Genomic DNA, 26425 nt, shown 5'->3' with positions numbered 1-26425 from the left:
AGCTGTAATAAAAATATGAACACCATTGTAGTAATTTATATAGAGAGTGTGACTACCAATCACAGTGGATTCCAGCTGCCGTTTTCAACATTAATGGATTTAAACAAATGACCGCTTCTACCCAAAATTTTTTAAATTACAATAATTACACTCGCGATCATAAAATCCGGGTCACCTTGAAAATCACCGATATTTCATTTTTAACGAGCTTTATCGTAAATAATAATAACACAAATACAAACTAATGCATGTTTCTGAGAATTGTTGCGGTTTCCTTTGTAACAAAGAATTCCAACAGTGTCAATTTCGCGGTAAAGTGCACACTTCGCAAAATGAACGCTACCTGTAACTCCGCTTGTTTTAAATGTCTCGTTTGTGCTTCGACTTTCTGTTCAAATGCAACGGACAAACGTTTATTATTGTCACCATTAGTGTTTATTAGTGCCATTATTGGTGTTTATTTTTTGACAAAAATGCCTTTGACTGTTGAAACGGCACAAATTGTTGCACTTGTGGAAGACGGTGACACTCAACGGCAAGTCGCAAGAACTGTTGGCGTAAGCCTTTCTACGGTTCAACGAGTGCTTCAACGCTTTCAGTAGGCAAGTTTGCTAACCAGGCGACCTGGCTCTGGACGAAGAACAACGACCACGGCACTAGATGACCGTTTCCTTGTGTTTCAGTCTTTACGAAACCGGACCTCAACAGCGGTTATGCATCAAAATCGTCTAGAGGAAGTACGAAATCGCAATTTTAGTGTTGCAACACTCAGAAGAAGACTTCGTTCTTCTTGACTATCTTCTCGGGTAATGTCTAGAGGACCGCCACTTCGCCGGGTGCCTCGAGTTGCACGAGTAGCTTTTGCTCGACAATACGCGCGTTGGGTAATTAACGATTGTAGCAAAGTGTTATTCTCAGATGAATCCCGTTTCTGCCTAACTGGATCCGATGGACGTGTAAGAGTTTGGAGGAGAACCGGTGAACGATTTTCACAAGCTTGCATTGCTCCAAGAATGCCATTTGGTGGAGGCTCGGTCATGGCTTGGGGAGGTATATCTTCCGACTTCCACACAGAATTACCCTTCATCGAAAATGGGTCCCTAACTGCACGAAGGTACATTACGGAGATTCCGGAAGAACATGTTATGCCCAACATGGCAGGGCTTGGAGAAAACGCCGCCTTTATGCAGGACAACGTGCGATCGCGCGTTACCAGGATCAGTATGTAATGCTTGGACGAAGTTGGAATTACGAGGGTAGCCTGGCCAGCTAGGTCTCCGGACCTGAATCCCATCGAACATCTCTGGGACGATTTGAAAAAACGTATTCAAACCCATACACCTCCTCCTAACAACGCACAGAAGCTTAAGGATCTGTTAGTGAGTGAGTGGAATAACATACCACAACATGTAATCCGGAGAAAAAGTGAGAGTATGCCCCGTCGTCTGCAAGAGGTTATTAGAGCAAGGGGAGGCAATACACGATATTGGTCATTGAAATTTCACTGATTTTTTACCACTTTCTGTATTTTCCATATTTTTTCCTATGTCTGTTTTATCAACAATTTGATTTGTTTTCTGTTTTTTCAATAAAAACAATAAAAAACCATTTTTTTTTTCTTTCAAAACCAACGTTGATGATAAATAAAAAATACATTAGCCAAAAAAAGGTTATTACTGCATCAGAGGCAAAAATATTGAAGAAACTTGAAATTTTCAAGATGACCCGGATTTTATGATCGCGAGTGTATATACCAAATGGATCTTGATCGTATCGAATGTCTAATGATAGAAAGCTTCTACTAGAAGCGGTTCTTCAGTAACTTCTTTAAAGTTAAAAATTATTAGGAAATAGTAATACTGTTGTTTTTTTCTGGATAGCATAAACTCTAGATATGAACCCAGTTAATCCTTAAGGTAACCCTTAATTCGGCAACGAAAAAAATTATAACTAATTTAAAATAACGTAGGTAAAATAATAAAGGTGTAAAATAAATCCATGTTTTTTTTTATTTTATGTTAAGATGGTTATATAATAATAGGAAAAAAAGCAAATGGTTTAAGATGTAACTGTACTTAATAAACTATCAGTAGGAAGCGATCACCGATCATTAAGAGCCAGCGTAATGACAAACCTACAAAAATGAAGAGCAAAGGTGCTAAGCAGTTGCATAGTTGCATAGTTTGATATCAACCAAAGCAGCCAGACGTATACATAAAATATAGCCAAAACTTTACAGAGTAATAATCCCAAACCTCTAAGTATCGACGACCACAATAAATTAATAAGAGACTCGATCAAAACGCACAACTCAATGTTGCAAGAAAAATGACACTAAAAACGAAGAGATTAGCAAAGATACAAAATCTCTAATGAAAATACGAAGAAATCTAAGCGAGAAAGAAAAGGGAAACGAAGACATAGGTGGATCCACGGGGTGCGATGAGGGCGATCGGCCCCCCTCTCAGACCAAATCATTTAATTTTTTTTAAACTTACCTTAGTTGAATTATAAACTTAAAAAAAAGCAACTTTAGATGTTGATTCTTGCGTATTCTTGACTGCAGATGGCTGGTTTGTAATGGTTTCTGAAACCGTTGGTGCAATAATTACCTTCAAAAATGAAGCTATTAATGCAAATGCAGTTTATTTGCCATGCTTCAATCGTATTTTAAATCTTTCAATTGGTACATCTATATCAGTTTAATCTATGAGATCAGTTTAATCTATGAGATCTTCGTCAAAACGAAATGTCGTTCTTAAAAATATGATGGTACACCAGCTTAGTAGTTTGTGCCAGACGAGATGGGTTGAACGTCACAACAGAGTTCTTCAATTTCGAGAATCTCTGACAGAAATTCACGAATGCCTGGACACTAAATCTTCGTGAAATGATCTACAAAGACTGCTGCAAAGGCAAAGATATTAAAAGCTGCTGTATCTGAAACTGACTTTCTTGTGAGGATTATCTGCTTATCAGTAGTACCTTCTTGCACTTTGCCAGTAAGTCGTTTTTTTTTCATATATATATTCAGGGATTCTACAGTATTCACTGCCTTCCCTCGCTCAACCGTTTCCATCTCTCTCCGTTTTTTTTCCAAAATCAAAAATCGATTCAAAATCAGCACGTGATATGCTTAATGATGTTTTGAAGATTTTGAATCGAAAGCAAGAAAAATGTAATGGAATGTTCTCAGATTTATATGATGATTGAAATTTGTGGCATTGTGAATGAACTCTGTATAGAAATATCTCTTCTTCTTTGTCAACCATTTTCCATCCACTCCTGAATGTAGGTCTCTCCCAATTGCTTCCATCTTTCTCTATCTTGCGCCAATCTAATCCACTGTTTGCCTGTCACTGTTCTTATGTCATCTACCCATCTTTTTTGAGGTCTTCCCATGCTTCTTGTTGTCGTCCTTGGTCTTCATTCTAGAATTCTCCGTGTCCACCTGTTGTCATTATATCGGGCTACGTGACCTGCCCAGCGCCATTTCATTTTTGTAATTTCTTCCACAATATTCCTAATCTTCGTTCTACGTCTGATCTCGGTGTTTCTAATCTTGTCTCTTAGTGATATTTCAAGCATGATTCGTTCCATTGCTCTTTGCGTTGTTTCTAATTTTTTAGCAGATTTTTTGGTGAGGGCTACTGTCTCCAAGCCGTAAGTACAAACTGGTGGTATGCATGTGTTATACACCTTTTTCTTTAAGTTTTTCAGGAATGGAGGTGTTTTTCAAGATATATGCTGATTTACCGAAAGCGCCCCATGCCAGTTGCGTTCTTCTTTTAATTTCAGCATCTTGATTTGGTTTTCCTAGTTTGATAACATGACCTAGATATACATAATGTTCAACATTTTCTATGGTATGATTTTGTATTGTTTTATTTGTCTGGTCTCGGCTCAGTATTTTTGTTTTGCTGTAGTTTATTTTTAAGCCTACCGCTCCTGAAACTGCATTTAATTGTTGTAACATATCATTTAGTTCTTGGATATTATCGGCTATTAAAACTATGTCATCTGCGAATCGCAAGTGGTTTAAGTATGATCCGTCGACGTTGATACCCTTATTGTTCCATTCTAGTTTCTTAAAAATGTCTTCTAGAGCAAGGGTAAATAGTTTGGGAGAGATGGTGTCTCCTTGTCTTACTCCCCGTTGTAGTCTTATGGGATTAGTTTTTGTGCTTTCGTCACTTGTCCTACGTATTCCAGTTTTCTTGTTTGTATAGCGGTGATTAGTTATGTTTCTTTATCAACCTTGTTTGTAGAATGAACAGTTCTGCCAGAAACAACGCGAGACATCAATTTTAAATAAAATTTGTATATACCTGACGGTAAAAATTCTTTTGGTCAGAGTGTCCTATTGATAAAAATCAAAATCAAAGAGTGCAGCTTTCATAAGGATTTTTTTTTAATTTTGCCGCAATTGAAGTCAGTTTTTATAAAGGTGTTAAATAAATAAACGTTGCGCGATTTTTGCCATTTTTTATGATTCTCATTTTCTCATGTGATTAATAATATTTATCACTTTCATTGATCGGTTACTATAGAATTTTCATTCCTAGATCCTAATCTTCATAACCTACAGCTTAAAATTTAGGTTTTGAGTGTTGACAATGAATGTAAGACATTTGAAATATTCTGAAAAGTTGCTGAATTTGACTTCATCTGTATCTTGATTGGCGTTGTTGGATTTTGTCGACTTGATGAACACCAGTTTTTCCAACTTTCTTTGGCATTAGTTATTAATATAATTAGTACAGTACCTATACAAAACTAGTTTTTGTAAAATATCCTAGATTTAAAAAAAATACAATATTATCGCTCGGTCAAAAATTCGAGTCCCATAATAGCTTAAGAGATATAGGTACCTATAATAAAATGAATTTGAAGGAATGGGCATCCTTGTAAACAACAATAAAACTCTTATACAGAGAAACTTGGATAAGTCGAATCTCAGGGAACCGTTAAAAAGATTCGAATTATCCAAAAATTCGAATTAAAAATATATCTACAAAAAACAATTATACCTACAAAAACATCTGCAAACGATAAAAATCAACAATAGTTGACCATTTTTATCGTTTGTAGATGTTTTCGTTCCTATTCTTCCCCGAATTTTGTCAACCGAAAAAAATTGGCTAACAAAATTCGGCCAAAAATACCAATTACAACATTTGCAAGTTATAAAAAATGGTCAATTATTGTCATTGTGGCAAGTGTTCTCATTGGTATTTTCGGCTAAATCTTGGCCGAAAAAATCGGCCGACTAAAAATTGTCAATAACAAAGAATTTTATGTCATTTTTACCTTCAAAGTACCCTCCAAGTTGTGTTGTATGGTTCGTTGTTTCGGCTGCACTGCAACATCTTCATCCACGTTGACAAAAGCAGCTCTTCTGTTAAAGTGTCGTTAGCGTTTTCTGTGTTTTCCTCCTTTTTTACGAAACCAGCTTTTTTGAAACAGTTTTGATCGTTTCGGGTGTTACTTTCTCCCAAGCTTTCTTACACATTCGAGAGGCTTGAAGAATGTCTAACTTTATTTTAAGAGAGTTGCAATCTTCCGTCAATGCTTTCAACCAAAATACGCCTGTAAAAATGTTTAAGATTTTTTATGATGCCCTGGTCCATAGTCTGGAGAACGGAATCATGTTGACAGGAAAAAAAATAACGTTTACATTTTCCATTAGTGGGATAGTGTCGTGTGCCGTACAATTGCCAATAAACAAAATAACTTTTCTTTTATGAACTTTTTGTCTAATTTCATCAGCCATTTCTCGAAAAGATCACTAGTCAGCCAAACTCTTGCGTTGCTCACATATTTCCCTGGTTTTGACTTGACGTTCTTAAAACAACACGGATTAGCCGACTTGCTAATCATCATTAGAGGCGGCATTTCTGATCCGTCCATGTTTGCACCAATTAGGAGAGTGACTCTTTCTTTGCTTAGTTTTCCTCCGTGACATTTTTCGTTTTTAAATGCGTGTTTTGGCAGGAGTGCATTAAAAAAAAAGATCTGTTTCGTCAACGTTGATAATATGTCTTTTCATCTACATCTATATCCTGAATCATCTCCTCCAAAAAAAGTTCGAATTATGCAAAATATAATTCGAATTATTCACGAATTGTACTGTAATATGCTTTTATTTGACTTATATTCAACTAAAAGTATACAAGAATATGCCATTTTGTACTATAGGTAACCGGGAGCATTACTTTTGTTAATAATTATTAACTTTCCAAGCTTTTTTGTGAACTACTCTTGGGTGGTATGTGCTATATAATTACTGTTTTGTTGACAAACAGCATCACTTCATTGAAATTTCACTCTCCTAGCATTCTTTGAAGATTATTATATCACCATTTTTATAATAGATAAACTTCCATCATGGTAGTGTGTGATTTTCAAGAAATAAGTCACGTAAAAGTTTCACATGTTTTTACTTTATTGTTTGAAAAAACTACAGCCATCTTTAAATTCTAAAATTTAATCAAAGTACCTACATAGTTAATTATTACCCAACAATGCATTGTATTGTGCGACCAAAAGAGAAAATTTATATTTAAGATCGGTACGTAACTTTCAGTGAAACAAAGTGTAATGTACCTACCTACTCACATGTAAGATAATTAAAGTATCTATGTATTTCTATATAGTTTTTAGTCACCTGGTATATGTTATTTACAATTATGAAAAGTTCTCATGTATAATCACTAATAATTATTTGCTGTTAGAAATCAGAATCAATACTCTTCATAAATATTTTCCTATTTAGAATAAATAAGTTTCGCTAGTTTATTCACCTAATACTTCGTATCTATGGAATAATAATAATTTATTTCTCTTATTTCTTTGTTCGATAAGCTATCCGTATTTGCTATTTTAATATTAATATTTGAGTCCAATCTCTTGTACTCAAATCCATCCAGAAACATCGTTAAATAATTGTAGATAACAGAACTTATATATTCATAGTTTTAAGAAATAAACGCATAGTATTCCATAACAAAATTTGGTGTCAGAAGTGGGATATTAGTAGCAGAGTTCCTCTGATTGCTGATAGAAGGAGAGCTGAGGAATTTTTGAATTGACTTGTTTCCTTCGAGGAATCATTCAAAAAAAAACTGTCAGTGTGGAAAAATCGCCACTACAACTAATTACATTGGGGTCCAGTACATCCAGTTCGAAATCCAGTTCCAGTCATAACCCAATTGTAGTTCCATCGGAAGTAGAGGTGAACCCGTGGAATAATAGACTATGCGACCAACAACAATATTCTACTTGTAAGTACATTCTATCTTAAATTCTGTCTCATATTTTAAAAATCTTGTAAACGTATGTCTACTTTATATCCTGATATAAGTAACTTATTTGACGAACAAATACCTTCTCCCGACTCAAATTCTCTTTCAAATCCTTCTACTTCTAATTCAAATAAAATGTCAGTATCAATTGAAATAGCTGAAAAACTTCTCATTCGATTTGATGGTACAAAATCAAAATTATACGAATTCATAGACAATTGTGATAAAGCATACAATTTAGTAAATCCGCAATCCAAACCCATCTTATTAGCCATTATAGAAACTAAATTAACCGATAAAGCTAGGGCCATAACTAGAAACAGAACATTTGACGAATGGAAAGATTTAAAAGACTTCTTATTAGATGCTTATTCTGAACGCCGAACTGAAGGTCAGTGGCAATTGGAATTACATTCCTTACGTCAGATGCCCAGTGAAAATGTAATGTCATTTGCAAATAAAGTTGAAAATTGCTATATAAAATTAATAAATACACTTGATCCAGACTTATCTCCAGATGCAAGAAATGCATGTACTAAACTCTTAAAAACTCAAGCACTAAATGTCTTTATTAGAGGATTAAACAAAGACCTCTCTATTTTAATCAAAGCCCGAAATCCAGATTCCTTAGAAAGAGCTGTTGCTATAGCAATTGCCGAAGAACAAGAACAGTTATCAAGACAAGAAATTTTCAGACCATTCTGTAATATTTGCAAACGAAATAACCATTCCTCAAATAACTGTCGATATAAAAACAATTCAGATAGAAATGTTAGACATCTTCAAAATTCTAGTTTTCAAAACCCAAAATATCCTAATTCAAATCTTCAAAGGTCAAATTCTCAAAATCAAAATTATAAACCTTCAAATTCAAATTCCAATTCTGATTTTCCTCCAAACTTAAGAAAAGAAAATACCAACACTTCCCAACGTTTTTGCAGATACTGCAAAAAACCAGGTCACGTTATAGAAGAATGTAGAAAACGCGAATTTAACAATAAAAACAAAAACCCAACAAATTCTTTAAACTTCCAGAATCCTCGACAACCAACGGTCGATTCTCGAGGAGTTCGTTCAGTTCAGGCCGTATCACAACCATCAACTTCTCAGTCACTTCCTATGTAGATTTACCCTTAGTAAATAATTCTAATCCATCCTCTTGCAAGTTTCTAATCGATACAGGCGCAGATATTTCTTTAATTAAATATTCAAAAATACTAAACATTCCAAAAATTTATTCTAAGTCTATTACTCTACGAGGCATTGATAAAAATGTCTTAAATCCAAATAAAACTATATGTAGTTGTAACGTAAATTTCAAGATAAAAGATTTTGTCCAAACTCATGTTTTCTATGTCGTAGAAGACGATTTTCCTCTTCATTTCGACGGTATATTAGGTAGCGATTTTTTTGAAATAAATAAATGCCAAATTGATTATAAAGAAAATAAATTAAACTTTAAAAATTGTTCTATTTCAATCGAATATATAAAATCTCCATTAAACAATGACAATGACGAATTTCTGAGAGATCAAAATATCGAGACAAGTTCTAATATCGATGAAATATTTCCTTATGATGCTAAATCCATAGAGGATCATTCTTATTTAGAAACCAATGATATCCAAATAACCTTAAGTAGTGAAGAACTACTATCCAATCCAATTCAATCTAAATCTAACTCTAAATCCAAAGAAAATTCAAGTCCAAAATGTGTAAAATCCACTGAGATATGCACAAATAAAACTTGTAACTCTTCACGAAATCATAAATCAAAATCCTGTTCAGAAGAAAAATCCTGTTCAGACGATCTTATACTAAATCAAAACTCTAATTCTAACTCAAGAAGTAATAAAACTATTCTATCCGCAAGAACTGAAACAATTGTTCAAATTAAAGTAATAAATAATGAATTAAGCGAAGGATTATGTCCCGAACGCGAAATCTTTAAAGGTGTATTTTTATGTCCTAGTGTTGTTAAAGTAAAAAATGATTTCTTTTTAACCTCAATCGTAAACACTACTGAAACGGATGTTGAATTAAACGATATTCAAGTAGCAATAGAAAAAATTCCAAATTTACAAAACAATGCAAATATACGAAAAATGTCTTCTTATAAAGATAATACGAATTCTAACAGAATTGCTAAATTAAAAAATGCCTTGAGAACAGATCATTTAAATAGTGAAGAAAAATCATCTTTAATTTCTATTTGCAAGGAGTACAATCATATCTTTTATCTGGAAGGAGATCAACTTACCAGTACAAATGCCATAACTTGCAAAATTCCTTTAAATTCTAATGTACCTATTAGCACTAAATCATACAGGTATCCTGAAGTACACAAACATGAAGTCGAAACTCAAATAAAAGGTATGCTAGATCAAGGTATTATCGAAGAATCAACTTCGCCATGGAATTCGCCCCTTTGGGTTGTGCCAAAAAAAGCCGATGCTTCAGCAAAGAAGAAATGGCGAATTGTTATAGACTATCGACGACTAAATGATATTACTATAGGAGATTCATTTCCACTTCCGAATATAGTCGATATATTAGACCAATTGGGTCATTCAAAATATTTTTCAACAATAGATTTAACATCAGGATTTCACCAGATCAAAATGGATCCTGAGGATTCTCCAAAGACTGCTTTCTCAACTCCGTCTGGACATTATCAATATTCACGAATGCCATTTGGATTAAAAAATGCTCCCAGTATTTTTCAAAGGCTAATGAATACTGTCCTCTCAGGAATACAAAATTACAGATGTTTTGTCTATCTCGACGATATAGTCATTCATGCCGATACATTAGAAAATCATAATAAAAGATTAAAAGAAGTATTCGAAAAATTGTCTACATTCAACTTAAAAATACAACCAGATAAGTGCGAATTTTTTCGTCGCGAAGTAATGTATTTAGGACATTTAATAACTGAATTTGGTGTCAAACCGGACGAAAAAAAGGTATGTGCTGTTACAGATTTTCCTATACCCAGAACACAAAAAGATATTAAGAGCTTTTTGGGTCTCACTGGTTATTATAGACGCTTTATAAAAAATTTCAGTGCTTTAACACAACCTTTAACAAAACTGCTGAGGAAAAATGTTGAATTTAATTGGACAAGCATTCAACAACAGTCATTTGAGAACCTGAAATCAATACTTTGTTCAGAACCAATACTTCAGTATCCAGATTTTACCAAACCCTTTGTCTTAACAACGGATGCTAGTAATTATGCAATAGGGTCCATACTTTCTCAAGGTAAAGTACCAGATGATTTACCTATTGCTTATGCTAGTCGTACCTTGAACAAAGCGGAATCAAACTATAGCACAACAGAAAAAGAATTACTTGCAATTGTATGGAGTGTTAAACACTTTAGACCATATTTGTACGGAAATAAATTTTTCATTTATACGGATCATAAACCACTCACATGGCTATTTAATGTAAAAGATCCCGGATCAAGACTCGTTAGGTGGAGATTAGCATTAGAAGAATATAGCTATGAAATTATTTATAAACCAGGTAAATTAAATCAAAATGCTGATTGTTTAAGTCGTCCTCCTTTAACCATATCTGAAACAAATATTTGCGAAGAAAACAAAAACCCGGCAACAATCACCTTACAAATAAACAAAATGAGTAAAGAAAATAATGACACTTATTCACAGTTCTTATCTAAATCCGAAACTATATTAATAACAAATGATAATATAAAAGAAACAAATGAAAAGATTACATCATTTTCACAAAATTTAGCATTGTTTGTTTCCGTAGATTTAAATTTTAATGAGATCGTTCAGAAACAAATAAATAAACAATTCAGTCATATAGAAAAATTGAAAGCCAAAAATCCAAGACTAAATGACATTATATATATTTCTGATCAAAATAAAAACTTTTATTACATATTTATAAAAAATAATTATTGGGACAATACCTCTTATGAAGATATATTTAATTCCCTAATAAAATTAAGAGACTGGTTATTAAACGATAAAATATTAAAAATTTGCCTACCCAGAATAACTTTTAGCTACGATAAATTAAGTTGGGGAAAAATTAGATCTATGATTAGATTTATTTTTAGAAAAACTGATATATCTATTATCATTTATCATGATATACTAACAAATCCTGAACCTGAGGAAATAACTACAATATTACAAGAGAATCACACTAGTCCTACGGCTGGACACTCTGGTTTTCATCGGACATACAATCGTATAAAAAAACATTTCAAATGGAATAATATGAAAAATGATATTAAAAACTTTATAAAAACCTGTGAATCTTGTCAGAAAAATAAACTCGTTAGAAAAAAATTCGTAAAGCCCATGGAGATAACAACAACAAGCTCAAATCCATTAGAAAAAATATTTTTAGATATAGTAGGTCCTTTACCTTTAACCGAGTCAGGTAATAAGTTCATATTAACATTACAAGATGACTTAACAAAATTTTCTCAAGCTTATGCAATTCCGAATCATGAAACCAAGACTATCGCTGAAAATCTGGTTCGTGGATTTATTTGCAAGTTTGGAAAACCCGATATAATAGTTACTGATCAAGGCCGAGATTTTACTTCCAAATTATTTTCTCAAATCGCCAAGCTTTTTAAAATCAGACATATAAATTGTACTGCTTATCATCCAGAATCAAATGCTGCATTAGAAAGGAGTCACGCTACTTTAGCAGACTACCTTAAACATTATATTAAAGCTGATCAATCCGATTGGGACGAATGGCTAGATTTTGCTATGTTTTCATATAATACAACTAATCATACTTCAACCAAATTCACACCATATGAACTAATATTTGGATATACACCTAATCTACCTAGCAGTATAATACGACCAGTAGAACTCAAATATACATATGAAGATTATTTAGATAATTTAACACTTAAGCTTAGAAAATCTCATGAGTTAGCAAAAACGAATCTATTAGAATCTAAAGTAGTCAGTAAAAAATATTATGACCAAAAGATTAATGACACCGTTTTCTTAGAAGGACAATTAGTATATCTCCAAAATGAGCAAACAAAGAAGGGTCAAACCAAAAAACTTACACAAAATTATAATGGACCTTATAAAATTCTAGAGATAAATTCTCCTGTCAATTGCACAATTTTAGTAAATAAAAAACCAATAAAAGTTCACATGAATAGATTGAAACATGCTTTTGTTTCAGGTATGCAATAATATGGCTGACAAATAGTGAACAAATTCACAAGAAATATACCAATACTCCTATCAACAAATCACCTGGAATCTATTACGAACACATAAAAAATGTTCAATTTATTGAAACTCATTGGAACATATTAAGTCATATTCCTTTACAACCTTTTACAGACAAATTAAATTTTGTAGATCTCACCTATCAAAAAACATTAAGACTGTGTCAAAACAAACCAGTTCTTATTGAATTACGATTATGCGATACTTCACTAAAACTCTTAGGACAAATCATACCTAGACTCTTTCAAGATGAACAAACTTTAAAAAACATAATTCTGCATGAACATTTTAGACCAAAACGCGCTCTATTTAATGCAATTGGATCTGTTTTCAGGACCTTATTCGGTACCTTAGACAGTGATGATGCTGAAAATTTCAATAATGCTATTAACAAAGCTGAAAGTAACGAAAATCATCTTCTTGATTTACTAAAACAACAAATTCATGTAGTAAAAGCCACGATTGCAAATTTTAATAACTCTATTACAAATCTAGACCGAAACAAAGTGATTTTTGATAAAAATTTTGAATCAATTACCAATTACACAGATAAAATGAATAATAAATATTTTAATTTAGATTTAAAACAAAAAATTGAAGAACATTTTACCTTACTAACTTTCTTTATAACAGAATTACAACAAGAATATTCTACTTTAATAAACGTTATTCTATTTGCAAGAAATAATAACCTTCATCCTTCTGTTATAACACCTGAGCAACTAATTCAAGAATTATCTAAAACGGTAACGCATTTACCTAGTACATCGACTTATCCATTTCCATTGACTATCGATTATGCTCATAAATATTTCGATATCATTTTACTTAAATATATATATTTTGATAACAAGATTTTAATTACGGTTAGTATACCTTTGGTTAGTAATACTCCTTATTCTCTTTTTAAACTAATATCTCTTCCTATAATTCATCCAACATTAAAGAGACTTACCTTTATTCTTCCATCTGTCAAATATCTTGTTCTTTCAGAAAATAGAAACATTTATGTTACTATTGATACATTAGAAGACTGTTATTCATTAGATGAAGAAAAACTTATTTGCAAAAATCCTGATACTTTCCGATTTACACACACTAATCCAATTTGTGAAACTGAATTGTTAACTTCAATAACAAACATACCATCTAGTTGCGATACTCGTATAATTCAAACAGAATATGAAATTTGGCATAAATTAAACAAACCAAATTCTTGGATATATGTTTTACCCAAACCAACAGATTTAACTTTAAGCTGTCAGACTAGTACGCCAATATCTATTGTTCTTTCAAACACAGGTATTTTTTCTACTTCGAATAATTGCAAAACTTACACCGGATCAACTATTTTGATATCTGTCTCAAATCCAAAAGAAAGTAATTTTCAGTCTATCATTCCAGATTTATCCCTTCCAGAAGTCTGTTGTGATGATATTAAGATAAATAATGAATCCAAATTACACCTTGTTCCCTTACAATTAAATAATCTCGATCGAGATGCATTAAATTTAGCAAGCCATAAACTAGATAATTTAGAGAAAATGACCTCAGAAACAAATATTAATTTTTCAGACACAATAAAAAATAGTTCTTATTTCACTTATGCAATCTTATTTTTGATAAAATGTATGTTACTTTATATTTTATACAGGATAATTAAATATTTTTACCGACGATTTCGTAGAAATCCGTCACATAGTTGTCAACAAATTACAAATTGTTTAACACTAAATATATGTCAAAGTAAACGAAAACATGTACATGAGACAGATTTAAGTATAGATTGTAAACATAATAAAGACAATAATTATAGTGAATCCAAAAAGTGTGAAGAGACTAGTTTCACAGAGACTACACCGATAAGACGAAGTGAAAGACTATCGAGACTAAAAGAAACTATTTAAATGTGTTAAAATAAAATAATAATGTATACAAATGTTTTATACCATTTAAATGAAAATTCATTTTACAATTATTTTCATTCTTACAAAAGGAGGTGTAATGTACCTACCTACTCACATGTAAGATAATTAAAGTATCTATGTATTTCTATATAGTTTTTAGTCACCTGGTATATGTTATTTACAATTATGAAAAGTTCTCATGTATAATCACTAATAATTATTTGCTGTTAGAAATCAGAATCAATACTCTTCATAAATATTTTCCTATTTAGAATAAATAAGTTTCGCTAGTTTATTCACCTAATACTTCGTATCTATGGAATAATAATAATTTATTTCTCTTATTTCTTTGTTCGATAAGCTATCCGTATTTGCTATTTTAATATTAATATTTGAGTCCAATCTCTTGTACTCAAATCCATCCAGAAACATCGTTAAATAATTGTAGATAACAGAACTTATATATTCATAGTTTTAAGAAATAAACGCATAGTATTCCATAACAAAAGCAATGCCAAAAGAAGGTCAATAAATAAATATTTTGTATATTTACTTTAGATACTAAACTAGTACAAAAATTTACATTTTATTCCTTTTTTATGGTATTGTTTTGTGAGGAGGTCATATACCTGACACTATGTTGATAAATCGTATTGTGATTCACTACAAAAACGTATAAAACACCTGTACATATAGCTAATCTACTAGGTAAAATGCAGATATTTTCCTGTAAATTTGTGTCAATCAATACACAACGTCACCCTGGGAAATTCCAGATAATTCCTGTGAGTCGTGACACAATGAGTCTTCCCAGAAGCGGTCAATAATAGTGTTGTGACGTAGAAGGTCACGCCAATGTACTTCGAAATAGGCCAGTCGCTTTATTAATGTATTTCTCAAAGACGTAGTAACGGTTTCTTTAATAAGCTTCGCCATTTATATCAATGAATCTTTATTTTGGTATCAGTTTCTCAACTATTAAATTAATATATTTAAAATGTGGTAATTTGTAAAAGCTGCTTTTATACCAGATTGAATATTTCATGTCAGTCACAAACAAACAACGAAGTAATGAGAATGCCATATAAATATCATAGAAGGAGATCGTAATTATAATAAATCCCGGAAAAGTATGAATTCTATTAAATACGAAAAGCCTAATACAAACAATGGAAAGAAAACATGAAATAAAATGTGGGTACCTGTAATTAACGATGTTATTCATGTAACTGTCAAAATTTAAACGATAAATGGAAGAAGAAGGTATAAGATAATTTTTTTTTATAATAATTACAAAAAAGTTTATTCAGAAAAGTTTAAAATATCAGCTTTGTCAAGTTTGAATATGCGTGATACTACAGTTTTTATGTCTGAAGATTGCAATGTGATTACACCAATAAAATTTAAGAATATTTTTTTCCTCTAGAGCTACAACCCTCTGGCCTCTTCCACCAGGCATAATCCATGTCGCTGTGTATATGTCGCGGTATGGAAAAAAAGCTGATGATCATGTTTTTTCTACTGGCAAAGTTGATAAGTAGTCATTTTCATTGGTGTTTTGATGGAGTGAATGTTTACCAATGGTTCCTAAGAAAAGTTCTTATTTGCCTATTTGAGCATTCATATCTCCTATTACGATCTTATTGTCATTTCTCGGTTAGCTGTTGTATACTTCCTGTAGCTGTTCGTAAAAATCTTCTTTTATTTCCATGCTATGTTTTCTGTTGGGCAATGTATGTTAATGATTGAGAAGTTAAAGAATTTTGTTTTTATTCTTAATTTACATAATATTCTCTCATTCACTGCTGTAAAATCTAATATGGCATGTTTCATCTTATTGTCAACTATAAATTCTACTCCATACTCTTTTTTCCGCTATATAGGAAACCCTTATAGTATACGAAAATCATGGTTAATTTTAAGGTTGATCTTCACCCTCGATTAATTTGTTTCTGATCCTAGAGATGGCTCTACTGCGGCATACTACTGTGGTAATTTTTTTAACTTAATCGTAGATTTCTACATGATGACTCTGTAATATTTTCAAACCCTAATATAAATTACAGTTTTCTATCATTATATCCATTGGCTGAGTTGCCAAGTTGTGTAGACAATAATTTTATCAAATACCTAGTAGACCAAATAAGCAAAGATATCTTTAACAACATCTTTATGTATAATATTTTACTGCTCCGCTGTGTCAATCCGAATCTTAAAGTTACGCATTTGCAAGAACATAATCCACACATATCATTGAAACATGACACATATTTATTATGTAAACATTTTTATCGACAAAGAGGTACTTAGCGGCGCTATCTGTGAATATCGTATTACCATTAAATTTATACATGCAATCATATATTAGATTTTCGTTGATAGTTAAAAATTAAAGTATCTGGTATTATTAAATATTTTAGTTGGATTTATATGAAAAATGGTCAATCGTCAAAAATGTTATTTAAAACATGCGAACATGTCTTTCTTTTGGTCTGTTTATTACTGGTTTCAGGTTTGTTATCTTCCTTATTATTGCATCTTTTTCTCTTCTTTGTATGTGTCCAAACCATCTCAGTCTGTGTGGATTAATAAATTTCACTATGTCTTCCCCTTCGGTTATATTTCTATTTCTTATTTCATGCTTCATTAGTCTTCTATATTCTCCTTGTTCGGGCTTTATTGAGCTGTTTATTCTTATCATTTTGCTTTTAATAATTCTTACTTTTTCTTTATATTTTACTTTTTATTTATATTTTTATTTTCTTTATATCTATTTTCGTAAGACATATTACTTTCGCTACGTATGCTATCACTGGTCTAATTGCTGCTCTATATATTTTTATCTTTGTTTTTTGCTGTTTTTTATCTTTAAGTAGTGAATGATATTTCCAAAACACGATGTTCTTCTCTCACCTTGTGTGCGTGGTAGTGTCATCGAGCCCTAGGTGGCTTGGTATGTTGGAGTATCTCCCAAAAATTTTCGTACACATCTGGACGTTGAGAGTACTACAGCTTTCTGCATAGTCTTGTAAAGATGTTCATTCAGACCTAGCTTTTTTATGTTTTCTAGGAGTTTCTTTGGAATTACTCCAGTAGTAGAGAGAATAATAGGTATTGTCTGTGTACTTTCCATTCTCCACTGTCTTTGTATTTGAATTTCCAGATCCCTGTACTTGGCGATTTTTTCGTTGTTTAACACGAAGATTATTGTTGTTGGATATCGCCACATCAATTAATGTTGTTTGTCTCTTTAGTTTATTAACTAGTATGAGATCTGGTCTATTATGTGCCACTGTTTGTTCTGTTAGCACAGTGCGGTCCCAGTATAGCTTGTAGTTGTCATTGTCAAGTATACTCTCAGGAACGTATTGATAATATGGAAGATGGTTTGTTTGAAGAAGTCCCAGTTTGATAGCTATCTCTTGATGAATGATCTTTCTTACTGAGTCGTGCCGTTCCTTATATTCAGTTGCAGCAAATGCCTGACAGCCCCGGTAAGATGTTGGATGGTTTCTTGAGCTTAACATCCATATCGGCATTTGTCATTCTGGACCTGAGGGTCTTTGACGATATATTTCAGGTAATTTTTGGTTTGTATAACCTGATCCTGAATGGCCAGTAGTGAATCTTCTGTTTCAGGGAACATCTTTCCTGACGTCAGCAAATAGTTCGACGCTATATTGTCGACATGGTCTTGACTGACCTCATTGGGATGTCGCCCGTGCAGAGGTTCACCCATCAAACAGAGAAAGAAATAGGTATGAACACTGTGACTGTAAGAGAGATGATCGTGAAGATGACTGGAAGTACGGAGGGATGGAATAGTGTTCACAATTACATCCGAGCAGTCATTAAAAAGACAGAAGAAGAAGAGAAACACCAACCGAGCCAACGACAGAGATAAGATCTAATTATTATTTTAATGGAAATAAGCCACAATTGAAGGTTAAAATAAGTTTATTGACGTTTGAATCTTTGATCTTTGATCTTGCACTAATAACTTGTTTATACTCCAACAATTAATAGAAAAAAGAATAGTAGTTGGTACCAAAGTACATCTAGCCTTCATCGACCTAGAAAAGGCGTATGATACAGTTCCAAGACTTAAATTGTGGCAACAACTCGACATTAGTCCATACCTTTTAGGAATAATTACAGAAGTATACAGGGAGAACACTACTTACCTAAAAATCGGAAATAGACTATCAAAGCCAATAAAAGTAACTAAAGGACTAAAACAAGGATGCATAATGTCACACTCACTGTTTAATTTATATATTGAGGCAGCCCTCCATAATTGGAAAAACAACTGCCTGGGAATGGGAATCCCCATAGGAAATGACGTACTGTTCTCCCTGAACTTTGCGGATGACCAAGTCGTCCTAGCTCAAGATTTTTATGATCTAGAATTTATGATAAAGCGTCTATACAGAGAATATGTAAAATGTGGGACTCTGAAGTATGGACAATTGTCAATGCAGACCTGAAGAGAAGATTGTTAGCAGTTGAAATGGATTATTTGAGAAGAAGTGCTAGAACATCAAGCCAGGAAAGGAAGACCAACGCTACAGAAACGGTCATTGACAGAATAGAAAAAAAGAGGTTCAAAATGGTTTGGACACCTATTGAGAATGCCTGACGAACGTTGGCCCCAAAAACTTCACAAATGGATGCCCCCCTGGAAGAAGAAAAAGAGGTAGAACTTGACGCTCATGGAATGAAGGAATTAGAAGAGCGATGGAATCGAAAGGTTTGAAGGAGGAGCATGCCTTAAACCGGCAGGATTGGCGGAGAAGAACGGGAATACGGCGATAGCCGTCTTCAAAATGTATTGTATTTACAAGTTGGCTTATTCCCATTAAAATAGTAATTACTTTAAAAGCCACAAGAAAATAGTTTCAGAACAATAGATAAGATTTAGATAAGAGAAGTGAGTGTTCCAAAAATGTCTTCACCCCACTTTCGGAGCACGGTACGTGCGACAGTCAAATGCACACAAGTAAGAGAGGGTGGTTTTAGTTGGTAGGCAGGATAATAGATACCTGAATCTTTGGCACTGCTATCTTTAGTACTTTAAATTAAACTCTTTGGTACTTTAAAAACCCAAATTTTAGGGACTCAAAATGGAGGTAGCATAAAAAAATTTCAAACCCCCCCCCTCAGAAAAATTCTGTGTACGATACTGGTTATGCAAGAAACACTATTTTTATAAATACTAAAATAATTAACTAAAAACGCCTAAATAGTAAATAGGTTTTTTATAGATATATTACTTATAGAGTGTAAATTTTATGATATCCTACTTTCAAAATAAAAGTTGCAGTATCTACTATTCTGTAACTCTGTAAGTTTCAGCATGACCGGTTCAAAGTTCAAACCGATAACATTCCTATTAAATTTTGTTGTTATCTGCCAAAGTGTTGTACAAAGTAATCGATATGGCAACCCTGTTAGTGTGACGTTTTGCTTGAAGCGTTTCGAAGCCGAACGTAATGCTATCTATCGATGATAAATACTACCGTTGCTTCAGATGGAGCCATCTCCCTACATTACAATTTGAAGGCGGCAGTTCAAGACATAATTCTTGTTTAACGAGATTTTTCATATGTTTAGGAAAAAATATTTAACTTTTTGTTGCAAATATTTTCCACTTTTACAGTTTTATATATGTTGTTATTAAAAAATTTTTCGGTTTCTTACCGGTAACTTTATTATAAGCCGAAACATATTATTTTTTCCTATTGGAACAAAACTGTAAATTCAAAAATTTTCAAAAAATTCATAAGTATTTCTTATAATCATATCTTGATGCTGTAAAAAAATTAACAAAATCCTATGTTTGGTTTTCCCGCTTTATACTTGGAAAAAAGTAGTTTTTTTGAGTTTTTTCAAAAACGAAAACATGAAGTTTGTTTAAAATTTGTCAAAATACTTCTAGACATCACATATACCTTCTCAAATTTTTTCAAATTTTTTGAATTTGGAGTTTGTCTTTTGGGGGGTGCAGATCAACCTTAAAATTATGTTATAAGATTTGCCATGAAGGGAACATACATTTTCCCTGCTCGAAATAAGGCCAACTTTGTCCGACTATTAGAACCAGTCTATTAGACTAATTCAGTTCAATTAAACTGATTCAGTTGCCATCTACAACCCATTCAGACACTTTCTGAGGGTCGGCAACAACCCCTATTGGGAGTCTTACGTTGCCATGCAGGGTATCTGTTAAATACTTTAATATCACACCATCTTTTCAACAAAAATGTATCACGTAATAAATTTTGTAACTTTTAAGGGTTTTTACTGGTAATAATACACTGATGAAGGAATTTTTAGTCCAAAAATGTTCTGTAATGTAGCCCGAAGAGGTCTTTTTAATTATATACTTTTTATAAAGACTTTTTAAATAAAACTTGTATGATTCATGGTATACAGCCAACTACAGTAATTTCATTTTCCTTTTTCTTCTCATGGCACCGTCTCCTTTCGAAGGTTGGCGATCCAAATGGCAATTGTAGTTTTGGAAACTGCTGCGCGAAAGATCTCTGCGGATGAGCGGTCGAACCATCTCCTTGTGGATACTAAATAAACTGGTGTATTTTTTTCTGTTCTTGTACTAGGAGTTATTATAGTGTATAGATGTGACAGATACATGATTTTCCTGCCTACTGTAAACCCATTTCGATATTCTCCAATATTTTCAGATATTTCTGTTTTTAAATTTTCATTTAGGCAGTGTCGAAGGGAAGTATCGCACAAGGCAAAATGGAAGAAGAACGTTCATAAGCAGGTGTTACAACTCACCAAAGGTTGTAGCGCCATTATAAGAAGAATTTTCCTTTAAGATTTTTCCATAGAATCCGCAAATGGATGATAGTAAAACATTTTTTCTATCACAAGAAAAAATTCTCCGATCTATTTTGAACCAGTTCAATTGATATTCGACCTGGACTTTCTAATATTTTGTACATTAGTATTCGTTAGACAGGCTTATTTCTATCAGTTCTTTTGTATACTTTTGTCTGTTGTTTCTCCTAAACATTTTTTAAAGTAGCCTTCTCCATTCAGGTGTTTATTTCTTCATATTATGTTTATTTAAAAGTTTTACACCTGAACTCTAGCTTTTGAGCCATCCTTCTCTCAAATAAGTGTCTTGTTAAGTCCTCATGTAATCGATATAATCTGAGTGAATTTCCATTTAGTGTAGACCTAGGCGTACCAAATCAGTTGGTAAGTCTAACCAAACTAACCCTTGAAAAAGTTGAATGCAGAGTACTACTCCAGGGGGAACTCTCTGAACCTTTTAAAACAAATAACGGGCCACGTCAGGGAGACCCACTCTCCTGTATACTATTCAATCTAGCTCTGGAAAAAGTAATACGTACGTCACAAATCACAACTACCGGTTCAATATATAACAAATCTGTGCAAATCCTAGCATATGATGATGATATCAATATTGTTGGGAGAACGGAAAACGCAGCACGAGAGGCGTACGTAGCACTAAAGGAAGCGGCTACAAAAATGGGTTTAATAGTGAACACCAATAAAACGAAATACATGAAAATAGGTACGCAACCACAAATACTACGGCCACTTGTTATAGAAAACGACGTCATCGAAGCAGTTAACGAATTTATATACCTGGGAACGCTCGTCAATACTGAAAATGACACTACCGCAGAGATAAACCGCAGAATTTGAACGGCTAATAGATGCTATTTTGGGCTTAATCTCCTTTTTAAATCTACAGTTATATCAAGAAATACAAAAGTAAAACTCTACAAAACAATAATACGCCCAGTCCTAACATATGGTTCAGAGACCTGGACTTTAACAAAAAGCAATGAAAACATGTTAGGATGTTTCGAAAGAAAAATACTAAGGCGAATCTGTGGAGCGGTAAATGAAAATGGTGTCTGGAGAAGACGATACAACTTCGAACTCTATAGAATATACCAGGAACCAGATATCGTAAAACACATTAAGATAGGACGTCTGAGGTGGATAGGGCATTTAATGCGGATGGAGCAAACCGACCCAGCTAGAAAAACGCTCATTGATAGACCTATTGGTCAAAGAAGAAGAGGAAGACCCAGAACAAGATTCCTAGATAACATAGATCAAGATATGAGAAATATGGAAATACGTGCTTGGCGGAGGAAGGCGATGGATAGGGATGACTGGAAAAAATTCTTGGGGAGGCTAGGACCCACACAGGGTTGTAAAGCCAAAATGATGGTGATGATGTTATTCCCATTGTATTTCTCGAATATGATTGATTGTGCGATATTAGGCAATAAAAGCCAATCATATGCTTACTTAAAGGCTAATTACTTATCCGACCGATATTCTTGAGTTAATTTTATATAAATAAACGAACTATCGTCAAATAAAGCAGTCTCTGCAATGGTAAGTTACGAGAAGAATTAGTTTGTTGTGGATTTCGTAATGAAACAAGATAGGTACTTGTTTTAATCCTACATTTACATGAATTTGTCAATGTGTATTCTTTCTTAGTCAATAAATACTACTAACGATCTACTCTATCGTATTTTTATCAATTTTATAAATAAATGTACTATAAAAATCAATGAATTTTTCTCGATAAGCACAAAATAAATAATCTCTTTATGAGAGAGGTAAAATATAAATTTTATAATATGTAATTTTGGAAAAATAGATAGAGGTTTACGATATTAAGCGTTAGAAAAGTACTAAGGGCTGATACAAAAGACATTGAGCTAAATATCTTCATGGTATTTCCTGAAACATTTCAAAATGTCGTACATTGTGACAAAAAATAATGAATATCTATGACTGGCCTAATTTGAACCGTCTTTAATCATGGATGGCAGTATGCTTTTACTACATTTTTAAATTTATAAAATGTACTAAAAAAACATATATTTCACATTCACTTAGACGTATTTTCTACCAAATTGCATTACTACTTAATTTAGTAAACCAAGTTAAAACATGTTTCTCTTTAGTGCGGTTTTAATGCAGATCTACTTTTTCACGGGCCGCGTAGCAATACACTTTCTGACTGTGACGTCAAAATGACCCTGATATATAAACCCGACGCGCCCAAATGCGCGTCATTTCAAGTTGTTATTTTGATAGTTGGTGTGTGAAAAGTGCTGTGAGACGCCATTTTGAAAAAATAATTTTGCTCGACGCTGGAAGTTGGAAGACCAGATATTTCGTCCTACGAATTACTATATTCAGGTGTGTTTTTATATAAAATTGCAATCAATTTAATTTTTTGAAGAGATTTTATCAAAATGGGTGTGGTAACAAAAGCCCATATTCACGAGTATAATATGTTCAAGAACAAAGATTTATCCGATTGGATAGCTCTTATCAAAGTAAAGAAGTTAAATTTTAAATGCCAAAGACGAAAAAATCTCTTCATCGAAGCTGTTTTAAACAAAGCACTTACGTCAGCTGAATCCGAACTACGTCAGAAACAGCAAGAAAGGAGGCAAAGGTGGCAACATTTAAAATCTGAGTTGGGTTTAAATCAAAATGAAAGCTGTGATAGAGATAGATCCTGGCCGATGCAGTCCTGTGAGGAATTGGAAAACGATATTGATAGCTTTTTATCTAAGTTAAAAGTAGTAAATTCTCATATTCAGCGATAAATTTTTATACCTTTTAATTTTGTATTTTTTTGCTCAAGACTTATTGTGAATTTTGTAACTGTGATATTATGTATAATTTTTTTATTACAGTCACCTTCTGGGCGACAACCCCAACACCGAGCCAAGAAAGTCTTCTGATTGGTTTGTAAATTGTATCAATTTTTATTTAAAATATATATCTTGTGTATAATGTGATATTAGTTATAATAAAAATCAAAATTTGAAAGAAATGTTTGGATTCCATTGCTTATTTTCCTTCCTGTACTAATTTATTTTACCTTTACATGTAATAAGGCCAGATGGAGCGGAAAACTTCGAAGGATATAAGCAGGATTCTAAACGTTAGTAAACCTGGGTAACTGCTGCATTTGTAAGAGGAAAGTAATAGTCGAGGTGCATTCTTTTGGTGAGGTATGAAAGCTTCAGTAACTGGTAACAACTAATGTAAGTACTCATTATTTCGAATTTGAGATATTCAGTGTGGTCCCTACATTGCAATAACTACCATACATTATTATAGATACACCATATTAACAGCAAATAGTTATTGACATGAGTGATAAGTTTTGTGTAATGATTTATTTGAACATAACTTATTCTTGATTTATAGGCCTATGTCTAAACAGGGTCAAACTATTGCAATGTAGTTTCCCAAATAAGAATGTTTCCAAGATCAGTAAGGTAATTCACTTTTTAACAAATATATTTTTGAATTTTGTAAGTGTAAACTTTACATTTAGAGAAATTAAATGAATCTGAGTTGTAAAGTATATTTTGAATTCGTAATTTGGTGTACGATGATTAAATACTTTGTATGCTTTAGATTTGTTCTATTGTTGTGGATATGTTGTCATTGTAAGTATGGGACTAAACACTTCCAGTTTGGAATAATATGTACTAATGATAACATTTGCTATTACGTTTAAAGGCATTCAATTTGGGGGTAAATCTGAGGTTCTTATAACCATCATGAAACATCTGTTTCATATTTTTACCCCATTAGTTTTTAAACAAATTGCATTTGTTAATTGTCATTTCAAAGCAAGACTTTGTTTTGCTTTTCGTTTCACTATTTATATACCAGATATGATTTTCTTTAGGTTGGCAATGAAGCTTGGGTGTCTTATCTACCTGAGTTGCCAACATGACTTACCAGTCCTGAATCATACCATACCAGACTTGAAGAAAACTGCCAGGATTCCAATATGTAAAACAGATGATACTTTAGTCTTTTACCGCGCTTGCCATATAAGAAAAAATGGCGTTAGATTACTTACTATTATTTTCTGAGAATTCTACTGAATACTTAAAACTGAAGTGCTTAAATCTTATCCATTTATACCATAATATATACCACTTAGTACTATAGCTCCCTTGAAGATGTTATGGAGGACTTATCGCAGGTAATAACCATGAGACATTTTCTAAAAGAATTGGCAAATAAAAGTTAAATAACTATAATTTTATACTTCAAAAATGATCTAAACAGTAACTCATTTTTAGTTTGTGGAAGGCCTGCACAAGCTAGAAATTGTTACTCATCTTTTATACTGTTCAAAAACTATATAAAAAAAAACAATTGAAAGATTACGTGTTTATTTTTATTGACACTAGAATTTTTATTGCAGCTTTCTCTTTATAAACAAAAATGTTCTTTCTGACCAATATAACCGTGATTTCCAATTTTGGAATAGATCTTAGTTTTTAACTTCCTAGAAGATGTCAACTGCCCTAAATTCTAAAGGTAGGTGAAGTAGATGCTGTAAAATACTTAATACATGTACTCCTATTGTTCTGAAACTATTACAATTTACTATTTTTATTGGGAATAAGTGTTTATTTTGATGTTTCATTATTGTATTCATCATTGATTCCTATTTTACAAGTTTACTGTTCTATAACTTGCTTTTAATTAAATACTAGATTTCTTTTTTTATTGTCCTGTAAAAACCATTTTTGTAGTTTCTTAAATTCTGCTGCAGTATAGTGAATTTTTGGTATTTTCATTTCTATTCCTGGGTTAAGGTTTTAAAGGTATTTAGACACTAGATATTGCTATTATTTCTAAAACTGTTCCCCTTAGTTTTATGAAACATCAGAAATAAACTGCAGTTGATTAATTTGTTCTCAAAATTTTCCTAGTTTTTAATAGTCACTGCCCAAATACAGTAGTATAAATTTTTTCCCTGGATCCATTTCTATTCCTGGATTAAGGTTTTAAAGGTATTTAGACACTAGATATTGCTATTATTTCTAAAACTGTTCCCCTTAGTTTTATGAAACGTCAGAAATAAACTGCAGTTGATTAATTTGTT

At 32.5% G+C, this 26425-nt stretch overlaps 1 protein-coding gene across 15 annotated transcripts in view; it reads left to right on the top strand.

Moving 5' to 3' along the window:
• LOC140443999 (ubiquinone biosynthesis monooxygenase COQ6, mitochondrial-like) overlaps nucleotides 1-26425 on the top strand; it is a 129013-nt gene that overhangs the window by 56989 nt on the left and 45599 nt on the right. For 10 of the 15 annotated variants that reach the window (XR_011951297.1, XR_011951296.1, XR_011951298.1 and 7 more), the window contains exons 11-14: nucleotides 24201-24251; nucleotides 24405-24521; nucleotides 25211-25513; nucleotides 25739-25854. The gene's annotated coding sequence lies outside the window, so the exon portion shown is untranslated. Of the gene's footprint in view, nucleotides 1-31; nucleotides 1854-23541; nucleotides 23695-24200; nucleotides 24341-24404; nucleotides 24555-25210; nucleotides 25514-25738; nucleotides 25855-26425 lie in introns of those variants that run through there. The other 5 variants (XR_011951305.1, XR_011951294.1, XR_011951295.1 and 2 more) reach the window with 5 other exon arrangements.

The sequence above is a fragment of the Diabrotica undecimpunctata genome, chromosome 6 (genome assembly GCF_040954645.1).
Source record: "Diabrotica undecimpunctata isolate CICGRU chromosome 6, icDiaUnde3, whole genome shotgun sequence".
Taxonomy (NCBI): domain Eukaryota; kingdom Metazoa; phylum Arthropoda; class Insecta; order Coleoptera; family Chrysomelidae; genus Diabrotica; species Diabrotica undecimpunctata.
Note: the sequence above shows the minus strand (reverse complement) of the source record. Positions and strands in the feature narration are given on the sequence as shown.